Below are 17,076 nucleotides of genomic sequence, written 5' to 3' on the forward strand. Positions count from 1 at the left end.
TCATGACTGGCTTACAAGAGAAACAGTGGGTCTGATGCTGATACCGGTTACACTGATGTAAATGAAAAGGAGTTCCTCTGTATTTCATCAGTGTAAAATTAAAATATGAGGAAAAACTTTTCAAAATCAGACAGAATATAAAAGAAAAGTTTGTGAAAGGTCAAACATTGCTTTCAATAAATAATTTTAAATTAGTTTTAAATCTCTATTTTACCCTCTTAAAATGTTCCAGTTGGCCATAAGGGGAGTAACACACTCTAGGCCTTTCACTTTCTTTGGCAATACCAGATTTCTCATGCCTCACTATCTAAACAAGCTGTGTAGTTCTCTCACAACAGCTGCACATGCTGTCTCGAGTTATTAACCCCAGTAGGAAGCCTGAGGAGCTGCTGAGTAGCTTCCTCTCCTACAGGGTTTCTATACTGGTTTGTTGGGCTCCTGCATGGAAAGTGGATGGTTTAGAAGAAGCCACCCTCTTAATAACGACTCTTGAGAAGCTTGATTCAGATACCAAAAAATGACTATGCTTCTCATCCTGTTCCAGGCTGTGTTTGGGGAACAGAAAGATAATAGAATTGAGGGTGAAAAAAATGTTCATCAAAATGTCTTCTGTTTTGGCCACTCCAGCACAGAGTGGGTTTTCTGTGAAATTTCTCTCTGTGTACAGTACGTCAGTGTAACAGTGGCAGTATTACTTCTATAGATCAGATCGATAACTTCAGAGAATAAATAACTGTTTTTGGGGTATTTAGATATTACAGTGATGGGTGTTTACATGAACTGATGTGCATATTCAGTATGTAAAATCTGCTAATTGAGCTGTACCTCTGGCCAGCAAGTTGTGCAGTATATTACCTGTTTTTCAGTAGCTTGAAGCAGAGTACAATGAAAACATTGGAGTGATAAATTGTCTTATGAGACTGTGATAAATCTTTAAATTGATAAAGCAGCCAATGAAGTAACTTATAAGAGAGCTTAATTTCCTCATGACCTCTGCATGACAAAATTTACATTCAGTCAGTTTTGTAAAGGATCTGGGTTCTTTGCAGCTGATGGAAAAGAAAAAAAATACAATAGATGTAATGGCTTCCTTGAGTATTTTGCAAGCAGCTGGTGGATGCCAAATTGCTGAAATCTGATATGTCTATTGCCAAAGTGCTTTATTTTTAACATTTTAGTCAGATTCAGGCCAAATGGGCACACAATCATGTCCATAACCAGGTGTGTTGCCAAAACTATAGTACTTTCCAACACGAATTATATCCCACATTCCAGAGGGATACATAGTTAACATCTTCCTCCACAATGTGTGAATCATGTATTTTGCAAATACCTATTTTCCTTAGTGAAAGAACCTCTTTTTTTTTGTATTCCAAAATACCCTTGCCTCTCCTTCATTTACTATTGCTCATGCAAGGTTCTCAGTTAATGGAATTTAGAGGCACAATTAAAAATAAAACTTTCCTTCTCAATCCTCTTTTGTCTTTTTATGTCAAATAACTTCTGACATATGAATCGTTTTGGAGATGCAGACAAAGTGTCTGAGTGAACACTTCTGGTCATTATCTTCAACCTGATGAAAAAAACCCAACACCTTTTCCCAAAAATATTTGTTCTGGAATTAATGCTCTTGGTAATATAATTCTGGAAAGATAAATATAAGGGTCCTGGAATAAAATATATGCAGATATACACCTGTGTCTTAAAGTGAGATATGATAACTTTAAAAAAAGTAGATAATAATCAAACCTCTGAAGAAATTTGACCTGCATATTTAATAGATTTTCATTAATCCTTTGCTTTTAAACAGATGGCAAAATGTAATTGACAAAATTCTGGTCTCAGGAAATTCAGTGACTGGGCCATCACTGATTTCAGTGAGTTACAATCTTCAAACTGCATGTGTAGAGTGACTCTCCGTTCATTTGAATTTAGAAATAGTTTGCTGACTACTTAGTGTATCTAAATTGGACATTTCCTTTATTAAAAAATGGGAAGCAAAAGTACCTGCTGTATTTTGTTCTTCTCCAAAGCAATGGAGAGAGGTCTGGCTTTACTGACTTTTTGATTCTATTTTATGTAGTGGTAAGAAGGACAGAAAGGGCCTCTACCTGTCTATTCAGCACTAAAAACTCTACTTACTGCCTTGGCTTGGGACATATGAAGAGTTAGAAAACCCATAGAAATGACTGGAACTCAGAGGTGAAAACCTGCAAAAGTCAGCAGCTACTGCAGATGCTGATGAATCTACTTTTAGCTCCTGAGAAGGAACGATTCTTTTACCTAGGCAATCATCACAAATTAATTTTATGTAGCCATCCCTATACTCTTTGGTCGTTCCTTGTCTAATTCTCTCAATAGAAAAAAGTATGTATAGGAGTGAAATTTTGCTGTATAACACAGGTGCTATACTAATGAAATTTGGGTAAGCATTTGGTAAAAACTATAGAGGTTAAAAGTGATGAGGAATGTCTGATGCTAAGTAAATGGAATGAATTTTTTGATAGAACATGTGTACGTAAGATACGGTCATATATTATGTAATACCCGGGGCAATCCTTTTCAGGCTTTTAAAAGTCTTATAACTCACTGCTAAGATATAAATGTTGCTGACATTAATACGTCAATCAAGCCCAGTACAAAATGGAATGATGTTACTTAATAAAATTATGTCAATTATTATAACTTCCACTATTTAATGTAAGTCCTCTTTAAAAACTGTAGAGAAAGGTCAGTAATAACAGAGGCAGAAAGGAGCATTAATTCTGTCAGATTTCAAAAGGAGTCCCTGCTTTAGAAAGTTTTGTTGGTATACTTTAAGGATTATTATGAATCAATTATTCCTTTGTCTGGAAGGAAATAATGCCAGTAATGTGATTGCTATGTCAATACTAGTCATGAATTAAGTTTGGAAGCAGGGAGCAATGCAAATTACTACTACATGCTGAGTATTCATCCTGTAACTAATGAATATTCACTTGACTCTTGTAACCTAACCTAATTACCCATAAAGCCACAGAGAGATTTCACTTGACCCTAAACTTTAAACTGGTAGCTGCTCCTTTGCCTGATAACAAAGTGATAATGCAATTATTTGTGTACCAAAGGAGAAAGAGGCTGACCCCCAGTAACATGTCTGTGAGATACACAACATGGAAAAAAAATAAGAGTTTTGGAAAAAATCTATTGCATTTTTAAATTGTCTGCCTGAGAATTGTAGGAGTCTTTTAAGAATGACACGAAAGTATCAGTTCTAAGGGAAAGGAGAGAAAAAAATAGATAAAATAACCATAAGGGAAAAAGAATAAAAGAGCACATTTACTTAGGCTTAAACCAAGATATTGCAGTTTTACTTTCATTCTCTGAGTAAAACAAAATCCTCAAACCAGTGGATATGGGCCTGTGTAATAAAGGATTCAAAGGCAGTGAAAGGCAGTCTCTTAATTTGATTTTCTGTTTTAACAGTGAGACAAAGGTCTGACAAGTAAAATGACCGAATGCTGCCAGCTCTAGCTAGAGACATACATGATAAATAGAGCCTGTATCATAGGAACCCTTAGGAAAACTGGAAATTGCATCTGTATTTCTGTATTTTCATATCACATCTGTATTTTCTAGGGAAGTATTTTTTCATCTCACTTGAAAAAACTAGAATTTGTTCTGATATTAATACAAGTTATCTATCTGGCCACATTCTTAATGACAGTAGACAACAATAGAGTTGCTTCAGCCTAGTGTTCTTCAAGTTGCTCTTGCAGATATACAAATATACATCTGTTTTTTACTTTGTGGACTTGATTGGAAGAAGTTTTGGGTTTCTTTAAGTTGTAACTTCATGTTCTTCAGTAGGAATGTTTGTGGAAATTTTTCCCATCTCCTGCTTCAGTCTTTCCTTGCTTGATCTTTTTGTAGGGCTATTTTTCTACGCAGGTTGGGGTGACTTTATGATGTGTATAGATAAGGGTATGTATGACAGTGACATATAATGCAAGGAGTAAAAGGCACCTGAAATGCTTTTGTGAATTCTGACTCCAGTGAAAAAAACTGCTATTTTGTGAGGGGTGTGAGTGTGAAAAATACTTTTCTGGCTATTTGCACTAGGAGGAATAGAAACAGTAAAGCTGGGGCTTGATAAAAACTAGGACGACACTGCCAGCTTGTCTGTCATGATCAATATTGCTGGATCATGGGACTGTTCACTTGTTCCCCAGAGGAAAGCTAAGGATTGCTGTCTTTCCTACTTTTCAGATTTGGAGATGGAGACAAGTTTACAAAGCAAATATTTATGCTTTTCGTTTTATAGCTGTGGCTCACAGATGCCATGATTCTAGGCACAGTAGTGAAACTACAGTATGGATTGCAGGCAGCATCAGAAAGTAAAACCTAGTGAAACTTCTGGATTTATACCAGAAGCTTCACATGAATAGCAAGAGGAAGAGATTTATAAAAAACCCCCATCCTTGTCAAAGCAGAGACAGTGGTCATCCATACTGGGGAGCCATGTATCAGTTCTTACCTCATAGAAAGACTGACTTGTCCAGGAAATCCTTGATTTCTCAACAGCTCTGCAAAAACCTTGCCTATAGACCAGGGCTAATTGGAGCTGACAGGAGATGAATTCATTACTAAATAAAGTACTCCCCTTTTTGCCCAGTTTGAGACCTCTTCTACAGGTGAAAAACAGGCTTAATTTTAACAAACTTTTGCTGAAAGCACACAGGAATGGTCATGTTGAAAAACATTAAAACGTGAGACAGTTTGCTTAAAGCAATAAATTCAAATAATACTGCATCTGTTGCTTTAAAAAAAGCAAATATAGAATTGTAAGAGTCAAGATTTGGGGATCTCTGGTTGCCGACGAGAATATTTTAAGAAACAATGATACTAAATATTATGGGTCCCATTCCACATCCAGTGCCTTCAAGGAAAATTGCACTAATGTAAAAGTAATTGTTACCATATATGTAACTTTCCTTTAAAACGGAGTATCTGGGAAATTATTCTAAAAGCAGAAAAGTTTTCAGATTACCTGCTGCTGATGTTGAAGAGATGCATATATTCTTGTCGGTAATTTATGGAGAGGTACTTTTGTGTTTAGTAGATTAGGGGTTTCAAAAAAGACACTCTGACCTGCAGCTAAAATATATGTGAATACTTCTTCTTTTAGATGACAAGATGACTCCTGAAATTATTTCTTTTGTAGTGTCTTCACAAAGTCATACTATTCTCTCTGCAGACAAACAAGATAAAGGAAAGAAAAAAAGGAAAAAAACTGAGTAATGTTTCAAGGCCAAAGAATTCACCTCTTTCCCAAAGTAGCAAAATCCCCTCTGCTTAGTCTACATAGACTTATGAGCTTAAAGACAGAATTTGTAGGGAAGGATATTAGGAGGACTTATTTTTTCTTATTCCAAAGAAATTAAGGCTCCAAATAGAGGAGAAAAGATACCTTTTTTCACAACTGATGATGCCAACAGGTTGTTTGATATTCAATTTGGAGCACATAACCTATCAAAGATGACAGACGACTCTGTCTCTCCAGATTGCTTTGCACACCATGTGAATAAATCCCACTGGTTACTTCTGGACTCTATTGTAAGGCAGAGGGAAGATAAAGATTCTACTATTTCATCAGCCTCTCTTTAATCAGAATTCTATAGGGTTACCCTAATAAAACCCACAACATGATGAGTTATGAATTAAGATAGAAATTAGCTAATATAACCTGCTATCATGCTGCAGTAATTTCCTAGGATGTGTGACCTCAGTCTGGATGGGACATTATAAAAAAAGAAAAATGGTGAGACTGGGAATAAAAATGATTTACATTGACTCTTTTCCATTCTCATGCAAGTCTGCTTAGAATTATTTCAGGATTGGGGAGCATCCAGATAGGTCAACATACTGCATGGCCAATTTGTATGGGTAGGAGATACTGAAAGCAGCATACATTGTGCCATTTTGTACCCTTTAGCACATTTGCAAAGCATTAGAGTTACTAATGCCTGTAATTTCCTTCTTTTTATGAAAATCAAAGTAACCTAAATATATCAAATTAAAATAGCAGGTAAATTGTGAAATTAGAAGGTCTTGTTTTGGCCAAGAACATTTTCTAGGTGTAGTATAAAAGCTTTCTTTCTTTAGTTGATCTGTTGTGTTGTTAGGTGGAATGCATATGCCTACTCTGATGATCCATCACTGTTTTATAAACACACAAATTTTCCTGAAAATATAACAAATATTATGTCACATATAAATCATATGTAGCTCAAGAATTTTTGCTGAAATAAAAGAAAAAGGAAAAATTTGCTGAAAATATTGTGATTTAATTTTTTTTTCCTGTTTGAAAAAACCAAAATGAAACATTTAATTTCATGTTGTAGTCATACTGTTTTGTTTGTGTCTAAGACCTTAGGGACAGTACTTTGTTCCCAATAAGCTTTAAATTACTCCAAGGCATGTACTCCCAGCCTGGCCTACAATTCTCAAAATGCATTCTGGAGAGTTCTCCTACTGCATCAGTGACTGCTTCAGGGAAGCTTGTCTGTGATACGCACTAATGGTAATGTGAGAAGGAATAGAGGAATTAGATATACAAGGTGCCACTGTGTTTTGGGCAGATGAAACTTTACTTTTGGGTTGAGTTGCCAATGAAATTCATCTACTTGAAATGTACAAAGCACGAGGTGCTTTGTCTTTCACTTCCCTGTCTTTCAATATATTCTATCCTAAATCTCATGGTCTGCCAAAAGTCAGTTTTAAATGTTTTTCTTTGGTTTTCATCTGTTCTCATTATGAAGAATTCTTGCCATCTTATTAAATATTTGGCAGAAGTTACTGGATTAAATGACTGGTTCATTTTTGGGGGGAGTAGGGGGGCATAGCAACTGCTATTAGTAAAACATAAATTCTTTTTTTTTAAGTTCAAGTGAGGACAGATTTAGGAATGAAGAAAATCTAGGTAGGTTTATTTCTGTAAACACATTAAATGTTTTAATATTGACCATATTATTTTTTTTAATACCTATAAGAAAGGTTAGATCTAAATGTGACTTCTGTACAGGGATGGCATACAGAGAGACATTTGCAGTTTGACAAGTGGGTCCATGAGAAGCTCATGAAATTTGACAAGGCCAACTGGAAGGTCCTGCACCTGGGCTGGGGCAATCCCCAGTACCTGTAAAGAGTGGGAGATACATGTATGGAGAGCAGCCCTGCAAAAAAGCACACGGGGTGGATAAAAAGCTGGCCATGAGCTGGCCATGTGTGCTTGCAGCCCAGAAAGCCAAACATATCTTGGTCTTCATCAAAAGAGTTACCAGTAGGTGATTCTGCCCCTTTAACTCCATGTTCATAAGACCCTACCCCGACCACTGCTTCCAGCTCAGGGGTCCTCAGCACAGGAAAGCTATGGATCTGTTAGAACCAGTCCAGAGAGGGAACATGAATATGATCAGTCGGCTTGAGCACCTCTTCTGTGAAGACATGCTGAGAGAGTTGGTGTTGCTCATTCTAGAGAGGAGCAGGCTCCAGGGAGACCTTCCAGCACCCTGCAGTACTTAAAGGGCCCTGCAATAAAACTTGAGAGAGACCTTTTTACCAGGGCCTGTAGTGACAGGACAGTGGTCAATGGTTTCAACTGAAAGTGAGTCGATTCAGAGTAGATGTAAGAAAGAAATATTTTACAATGAAGATGGTGGGATACTTGAACAGTTCTCTCAGAGAAGTTACAGATGTCCAATCCCTGGAAGTGTTCAAGGTCATGTTGATATTAGAGAATTCTTGCTGCCATTATTTTTACTCCTTACACAGTATGGATATATCTGTGATGCTCTATTGTGCTTCCCCCTGGAATTCAGGATCTAGCTCCTCATCTTTAATTTATGAGGCCACCAAAAGTACTTATTAAATACCCCATAACATTGTTACCACAAATCAAATGGCTACCCTTTTCTTTCCAGAGTTTCTTTGAGGTAAAAAAGCGGTTTTATTCAGTTAATGCAAATATACTTCTGCCTGGCGTATCTCTTCCTCTACCTGTAGCAGTTTCCTTAAGAGTAGTACTTTCTCCATCTTATCTGTACTATACAGTTTCATTATTTTTTACTTCTGCAGCCTTTCACATCTTTTACCAAAAACCTAAAGAAAAAGTCTATCCTCCTGATCTTCTTCTAATTGCTGTCTTTTGGCCCAGCTATCTGACTTTTGCTAGTGCACTAAACATAGTTGATAACATTTGACAATTCTAAAACGCCGCACGCCATCTCCCTTCTTCCAAAGTCTTCAGTGGACATTCACTGTATTATCCAATTTTAAGAAGACTTGACTAAACAGGAATAGAGGAAATTTCTGATTGGATTGCCAAATCAGCCAGATATTCTTACACAATAAAACTAAGTGTTTACATGGCTCAGCCACTGTTGCCAATGGTTATCTTCTGTTGAGGCTGTTGGAAGGAATAATTTACAGTGTATTGAGCCACAGAAAGAAAAAGAATGAGCTACCTCAAAAATAAGGATTTGATAAATTTCCACTTTAACTTGTCTTCCTTGGGACAAAGTGGGATTCAGAACTTAGAGTTAGATATATGTCTTCTCCCTGCATAGGATCTAGAGTGAGCTGGGCAACTCAGAATTGAATCCAGGAAACTTCTGGGCTGCCCGAGGAGCTACCTTGATATAAGCATAGGAAGGAATCAGTGATGACAGGTGTATATCTAACAGCCTGACCACCTCTGCAGTTTGCTGGCTGACTGAAAGCTCATTGGAAGATGCCTCCAGCCACTTATGATCTCTGATGCTGTACCCTGCCTGGAAGGTAAGTTCCTTACTTACATGTCCTCTTCAAAGAATGAAAGAAGATTCTCCCTGGTGGTAATGAAAAAGGTGCTACAATTGCCTAATTTGGTGGACTTGCCTAACAGACATTTATAAATTCAGAATTCTCTAGGTACATAAAGGGTTTTTTTGAGCTGGGAGGAGACAGACACATCTCTCCTCCTTCTCTAAAGACTTTTACATAGAGTTAATGTAATGAGATACCCTCTCTGTCATATTAAACTGGCTTCAAGATGTATGGAGGCAGAAAGAGAAACATATGAGGAAAAATGCCAACCTGCTGGATTCTTGTCTGGCAGGTTAAAATGTTTGCCAGTTGTGCCATGTAAATATATATGGATAGACTACATTTGGGGTGGCCAAAACTAGAAACAAGTTATTACAAAGTCCTACAATCCTCAGTGAACAAAATACTGTTAGCCTAGTCATGTCTGTTGCACCTAACCATTAGCCTGATGCTGACAAAATTATGGGCAAATTGCATGCTGCTGTACTACTTGAAAAAAGGGTGACTGTTCTGGGGATGTCTGCCTCACAGTTAATGGCTGCTTTGCTTTGGAGACAGTGCTTGAGGAATGACTGGCAGTGAAATTCAGCTGATTACATGCAGAAATGTGTCATATACAGTGAATCATCCAGGAGAAATAAGTGCTTCTAAGGAGAAGTTCAAAGTGCTCTCTTGTGTTAGATGTCTAAACCAGGTCTGTTTTACTGTATGCTAAACCATTGTTTCTCTCTCATCAGCTATAAAAGGAAATAGGTATAGATACCTAAACTGTAACATGCCTAAAGCAATAGGAAAATCCAGATCATCATATTTACTCAAACAGCTACTAATTTATCATATCACTGTTCAGTCAAGATACCTATATTACTCTGGATTACTAACTTTAATTACAATATACTATCCACATTATATGACTGGTCACTTGAAATTCAAGTCTGTTCATTGAGGGGATTCAAATTGAAAAAGAAAAGATAAGATAAATAGTAAAAAATATTAAAAATAAAATATATTCAGTGGAAAATCTTGTTAAAGTTCACAAGATTACTGAAATTTGCAAAGATATTTACTAAGTGCTGTTAACCATGTACTTAAGCAAGAGATAATGTGCAATGAGAGAAAAAGCAAAAATAATTTTATACTTTTCCTATTCCAATGTAACTCTTTGATAGTACAAAATATGCTTGTTGAGTTTGATATAAACTTTGAAACTCATAAGTAACTGCGACATCTGTAGCAGATTAAAGTCCAAAACCAGTCTTTTTTTTTTTTTCTGTTTATCTACATTTACATCCAGCATCAACTGAGAAAGCAACTTTATCTAACAGGAAACAAGCCACAACAAGGACAGAAGCTATTCCTAGGAGAACAGTATCTCCTCTTTTTACTATAGCTCAAATATTCTCATATATTGCAGCAAAAATATGGTTCCTGAATTTGTACATACAGAGTGCAGCAATCTGAATTTGACACAACTAAGGCGAATGTCAGCAATACTTAAATGCTCTTTGCTCCTGGGGCTTCTAAGTTAGTTTTGGGTAATAGCAAAGAGACCAATGGATATCTTAAAGTGACAGCTTGCTTGTAGCCTCAGTTGAGTTTAATCAGCAGAATTGACTACAATGCAAGGACACTGCTGCTAATCTAAATCCAGTAACTGGAGTGCCTTGGGATGCAAAGCAATGGGTTACTTAGGCTCCACATTATGCACCTGTTCAGATATTGCCACAGCTCTCATTTCTCCACTCACTTGTTTTTCATGTCCTGTGAAAATTAGAACTTGAATTTCTCAGGCCAGTGAATGGTAGTATATTGGAGGTGAGATCTGTAGGGTTTTCAAGCCATCAGAGTACTGGGAGCAGCTCAGGTGAACATCCAGACCTGTGAATTCAGAACTGTCAGGTCCCCAAGTATACACATACACTGCACCTTAGCCTGAGCCTGATCATAAGCATGATTTATGGTCTGTTTCACTCACAAGTCAAAAACCGGGCATCCTAATTCTAGAGTGTAGATTTTTCCAGACAGATTTTCAAAGCCTCAGTTATACAGGTTGACTTAGACCTTCACTGCTTATTTGATGTTATGGTGAAAGGAAAAGAAACTTCTACAGCTTGGTTGTAGAGGGATTCCTTATGGAACAAGGGCATATGATACCCCTGGAAAGATTGGACAACCCAGGGCTGCTGAGGAAAAGCCCCTGAACAGGCCCCTGGCTGCAGGGAGGCCTGGAAAGCACCTGGCTGCAGGCAGCCCTGAGAGTCCTTGGCAAAGTTATGCACTGGTTGGCTCCCCCATGGATTAGAGGATGTCTAGAGGGCCTGGGTGTGAATCTTTGCAAAAGTAGGTATAAGTTGGCATAGTTGAACTATAAAGGGAGAACGATGCTTAATCATATCGGTGCATGTGTTGTTTCTCCAGCCAGCTCTCCAGACTCGGTCCCTAACACTTGGGCAAGCCTGTGAAATTGTAACTCTCGAGGCTGCAAATCCATGTCCTACATGCACTCACTCAGATGAGGGTGCTTATACACCAGACTCATAAACAAGGCTCAGTAGGGTCCCCAATTGAAAACCCATGGCTTATTTGAACAAATGGCACCCACACAGTATAGTCCCAATGAAAATTGTATACCCATTCTTTCAACCTTTCCATTGAAAGATCCCAGTGTACCACCTCATAGATCAGATGTTGGAATATATAAAATTTTCTATAAAATATGCCTTTATCTCCTTGCAATAAATTTAATTTATATCATCAGCACTGCACTGTGTAAAACACAGTAGCTGTGGAAATAAAAGCACGTCTTTGAAACTCTCTGGTACAATTACCTTTGCACAAGTTTTTTCAGGGAAGTACAGTAATTAACAGAGATACATGCTCTTTATTCTAATCCAATTACCTTTCAACAGCTGGAACAATGATTTTTTTCTGTCACTGATTTTCAGATTTTAGCTTTATTTTAAATTCAGTAAAAGCTATAAGACTTCCTTAATCACAGGTGCTTTTGGCTCTAGGACAGATGATAACCAAAAATTATAACAGAAATTTTTGAAAGTCTTACAGGATATGTAACAGGGTTGGCTGGGTCATTGGTTAAATAGTGAGATATGCTTTCTGCCTCTAAAGCAGCAAAATGCCTCTAACCTATATCAGTGATACAAAAATTATCGGCAGCAGGCTAGCTTTTCCTGACAAGAATAGATAACCCTTTTCCATTTTGAATACTTTTTTTAATGTTATATACTTACCGCAGGAGGAAGTAATATAAGTGGCTGTACAAATGCACATATGTTTAAATAAAACATCACAATAAAAAGTCACATCATTACTGTAATAGAAAAATGATTCAGATATGTAACACTACAATAGTATTATTCAGTTAAAAAGCAGAAAGCAAACAAATATATATATATATGCATATATAAAAAATATAACACTATCTATTATAATACAACCCATAGGTATATACTCTAATGGTTTCTATAAAACATCACTTCAGAGTTATGAATCTCAAAACTGTTGAGAACTGCAAATTTTAATGAATGTTATTTCTACTGAATTCTTCATTGAAAGCAGAAGACCCTGATTAATGAATATATTTATATACCTTACTTTCTAATATCTCTCAATGCATTTTGTGCCATGAGGGATATTTTGGAATAGCTACATTTCTTGACTTAAAAACACTTCCTCTTCTTGCATTTTTTACTTCAGCCATAACTGGAAAGTCATCAGCCAAATATGATAAACCTCTATGCTGTTGCAAACAGCTTCAGCAATTCTGCTCCACTTTGAGTAGGAGAAAATGTTTGTTATCTTGGGACATGGAAATTGAATTAGTCAGTGTATATCACATTGAATTAAAGCCTAAAATCTGTGAACGGAAGGTGCAACTCTTAAGAAGGTTTTCTCCTGGGAGGAATTTATCCCTGGGTAAATCAGTTATACATTTATCATACATATAAATATTTACCTTTAGATGCAGAATCAAAACTTTTCTCAATATCTCAAACTGCCTGCCTATCAGTATGATGCTGCCACTGAGTTTATTTCTTGAGTTTTCTTCTCTCTTAATATAGTAATTGTTTTATTCCGCGATATTTTTTTTATGAAAATGCAAAATAAAGGGTTTCTTTAAACAAACACCTTTCTCCACTAAGAAACAATCCTCCACATAGAAACTAGAAAGAAAAGGATTCTTTTCCATATTACCCAAAAATTTAATCAAGTATAAAAATTACATGCCTTGCAAATGAAAGTGGAATGTTTCCTTTACATTGTGTGCTAACTGAACTGTTCAGTAGACAAAAGAAAACATCGCTAATTACAGCAGTGATTATAAAGTTATTCTATTGTATAGAATTATCTATACAGATAATGACATAAGTTTAGGTCCAAGACTAATGTATTGATACTTTTCTTTTATTTTGTGGAAACAGTGCAAAGAATCTCTTGTTTTAATTTGGCCCTTCTGGGATGAAGTTCAGGACAAAGTTACTCTGCTTGAAGTGAAAGTGCTAATAAAGTGCTAGAAGTATAGGGTTTTTTCAGACTTGTGGAGGTCATCAGTAGAAAAGGAGATTTTTAGCCCAAATGTTATTTATCTAGAGAGCCACAGTCTAGAAACACCACTAAATGATGTAGCTGGTTGCTGTTATGGGAAACTTTTTGGTACTATGAATTCACTGGAGAGCTGCAATTCGCAAACAACTTCAGTTGTTCATGTTCGTTAATTGTTAGTTGTTGTTTATTAAACAAGTAATTGCCAAAAAGTACAATGGTACCCTCATTCAAAACACATTCCAGAAGATCCTTGCAGGATATAGTGCCTATGTTTCATTCGTTCTTTACTTTGAAAAATGTGTCCCTGTGTTCTCCAGACATTTTAGCAGACTTTTATATGTAATTTCTTCTCTAGTCTGGACAGGTCTACTGCTTTTATTACCAGTTACAATTTATAGCAATGGGTCTGCAATATTTTTCTACTTGAACTCAGTGGACCACATCATATCCTGGTTAAATTCTTCTGACCCTGAGAATGTTGTTTCTTTAATTCAGTGGGAGATGTGATGTGAAAATCTGCAGAGGTACATGGAATTTGATTTTATTTGTTAGCACTTATAGTGTCATCTTTATTGTAATGATACCTTGGCTTCTTCATCAAGAAGTACAACTTTATTAACTGACTTCATGTTCCTCATTCAAATTTGTATCTGTCCTGTCTTTCTTCTGGTTGTCTGCATGTGATTCAGCCAGTTGAAAATTCTACTTGGTTTGTCTTATACCATGGCCTACTGTTAGATTCATTCAAATATTCTGCAGAGCACTAGTCAGCTTTTGGTCTTCTGTTTTTACACAAGAAAAATCCTTGTATTCAAAGAATCCATAAATCATGAAACATTTGAGAAAGGCAAGGCAGTACATTAGGAAAAGTTCATTTGAAAAAACATGGGTTTTTAAGGCTCAGGTGTTTTGAAGAGAGTGAATAGCCTAGGAATATTCCCTTTAAAATAATATTTCTGATCGTTGTTCATCGTTAACTTCTTAACTTTAACCACTGTCTTTTCAGATATTGAATTGGCCATAAATGATTCACTGTAAACCATTGCTGACTTCCCACTCTGGTGCTCTGTAAACAATCACTCTTGTGATTAGTATTATGCTACTTAGGATCTAGAAGGCATTCAGGGGCTTTGTATACATAGTACTTCAAATTCATGTGGAAATATATGAGCAGACATACTGTGCTTAGTAATATTAAGAGGATTTTCATTATATTGTAAATGGATTTGGGGCACCGTTCTTCTCGAATGAAGTGCTATTCTAGCTCTCTGTTGTGTGCTCAGTTTCCGTCTGTGACCAGAGTATAATGTTTGCTGTGTTCTCACAAATAATTATGTACATATGTATAAAGATTTACTAAGAGAATGGCTCACATAAAGTTACTCACATGTAAGTGTTTGTAGGAATAATTTATAGGAGAGACTGAGGCAGTGTAAAAATCATCTTTCTATAATGAAAACAAAACTAGAAGAAACTATAAACCAGCATTGTGGATTCACCCGTCTAAAAATTCATTCTGGAGAAGACTGCTTCATAGCATTTGACATGTTGTATCTGCTCTACTGAGACAGCTAGTAAGTGTTATTTTGCTTCTTTGTGCTAGCTGACAAATCTAACTGCTGATGATTCTTTTTCTATTGTGCGGTGTTAACTATATTTCTATACAGTTTTCATAGGTACCAAAAGTGATGTATATGTTTTGCCATTTACACCATGCTAGAAAACAAGTGTTCACTTGGAGGCAGTAGGAGATGTTGTGTTGTAACTTTGCCACATATTTTCCCCCTTCCTTATTTTTTCCTTTCTCCCCCTTTTTTTTTTTTTTAATTAAAATTCAGATGAAAGTCTTTTCAACTAAAAAATATAACCTTTTGAAGTCATTCACTATTCCCTAGCAAAGTAGGAAAGTGCGAATATGATAAAAGCTCTCCAAAATGAAAGATAAAAAGTATTCAGTTTGAAATTATAGAGCAGAATGTCTCTTTTGCATAGAGAATGTAGTTTCCTCATACACTGTATATTTGATATGTATAACCATGATGATATATTTACTTTTCATATATGGTCTAGTCTGGTAATGGCTTTCTCTTCTGTAGAAGTGAGTGAGCATCAAGGTTAAGCAGTCATATTTTTTAAATGCCGCCTCTTTCTCAAAATATTACTGTGAAAAAATAGGCTTGAAAAATGAATTGGGGATCATGGCATATAACATTAAATTTATATCAAAGTACACCAATAATATCAGAGAGAAAAAAATTGACTATAGGAGTTTATACAGCTTAAGAATGTTTATGATGCTGTGTGTGTCTCCTATAGGCCTTTATACTGGATCTGTTTTAACCTTTCTTTTGAGAATGCCTCATTTGCTACATGATATTCCTCCCCATACCATAAAAATTTTGACAGATCTCATGCTTCAAGAAAGCATACACACTTGAGTCTTTAAAAATTTTAAGTTTACTTAGGTACCTATTTAATTTCAAAGATACTTTCTGATGATGTCTTTTAAAGCCTTCTTAGAGAACTGAGTTGCGAAAAAAAAAAAAGAAAATGCATGCACTGAAGATACAGCCTTGTCAACCATCAAAGACACCCTTCACCTAATTACTTCTTATGAAAAGTGTTCTTCTTTTGAAATGAGGAATGGACGCAGTCCTCCTGGACTATCTAAAGGAATTTTTGCCAGTGTGTGTGCTGCTTGTTCTTTCACAACTTAGCTGGCGTCTGTCTAACTCTTTTGCAGATCAAAGTACCCCTTAACTGTCAGATGCTGATATCTGTGAGAATGATACACTCAGTCTGTAGCAGTCTTATCCCTTGGTGTATGCCTGTGTTCCACCTTCCTTAGCTTAACCAAAAAGTACAGGTCTCAGAAACAAGTGAAGATGTCTGGAACAGTATATTAAAGACAGATTGTGAGTACTAATTTAGTCTGGTCATCTATTTATTAACTGGACAGGGCCAGTATGTGGGTCAAGCATTACCTCACTGAGAACTAAGCAGTTAAAACTAGATCTGTCAGTGTGTAAACTGTAACTGCTTAATCTTTTGTACATTTAGATTATATTTACATCTAGTTTTAAATGGCTTGTATCAGGGTTACTTCAAGACATGTTCTCCTCCTTGTTTCTAGCTGAACTTAACAACAGTATCTCAGTAGTTAACATATAATGTAACATAATGCAAAATTTAAAATCTCTATGACCCAGTTGCTAATTACAACTAAGTAGGAATATGCGATTTAATCTTCGATATGCCCTGCATGCAGTCCTAGGACAATGCAGGAATGGGGACAGTGTTTCCTGTGAGAAATAAGGATGACTACTGTCAGAGAGCAGTACGTCTATTAGTTCTGGTTTTGCCATATCCTGGGGCTCAGTTGTTTCAGCTGACTCCAGCTGTTTACCACAGCATGTGGAACATCATGTTCTGGCTTCAATAGATTCATACTTTGACCTCTGAATGGATTTCTGCCTCAGGTGCTCTTTCTTGCCGTATTCTGGATTCTCTATCATGTCTGCAAGTCTCAGAGGACTGTCTGCAGACCATGACTTTGTCTGGTCTGGGTAGCTCTCTTTTCTAGACAAATTCTGATAGCTGATCAAGAGTTAAATCTGAGTCTTACATTAATTTCTCCTTTAGGCTGTTTTGTTCCAGATTCCAATAATG

This window comes from Aphelocoma coerulescens, chromosome 1, assembly GCF_041296385.1.
Source record: "Aphelocoma coerulescens isolate FSJ_1873_10779 chromosome 1, UR_Acoe_1.0, whole genome shotgun sequence".
Lineage (NCBI taxonomy): Eukaryota > Metazoa > Chordata > Aves > Passeriformes > Corvidae > Aphelocoma > Aphelocoma coerulescens.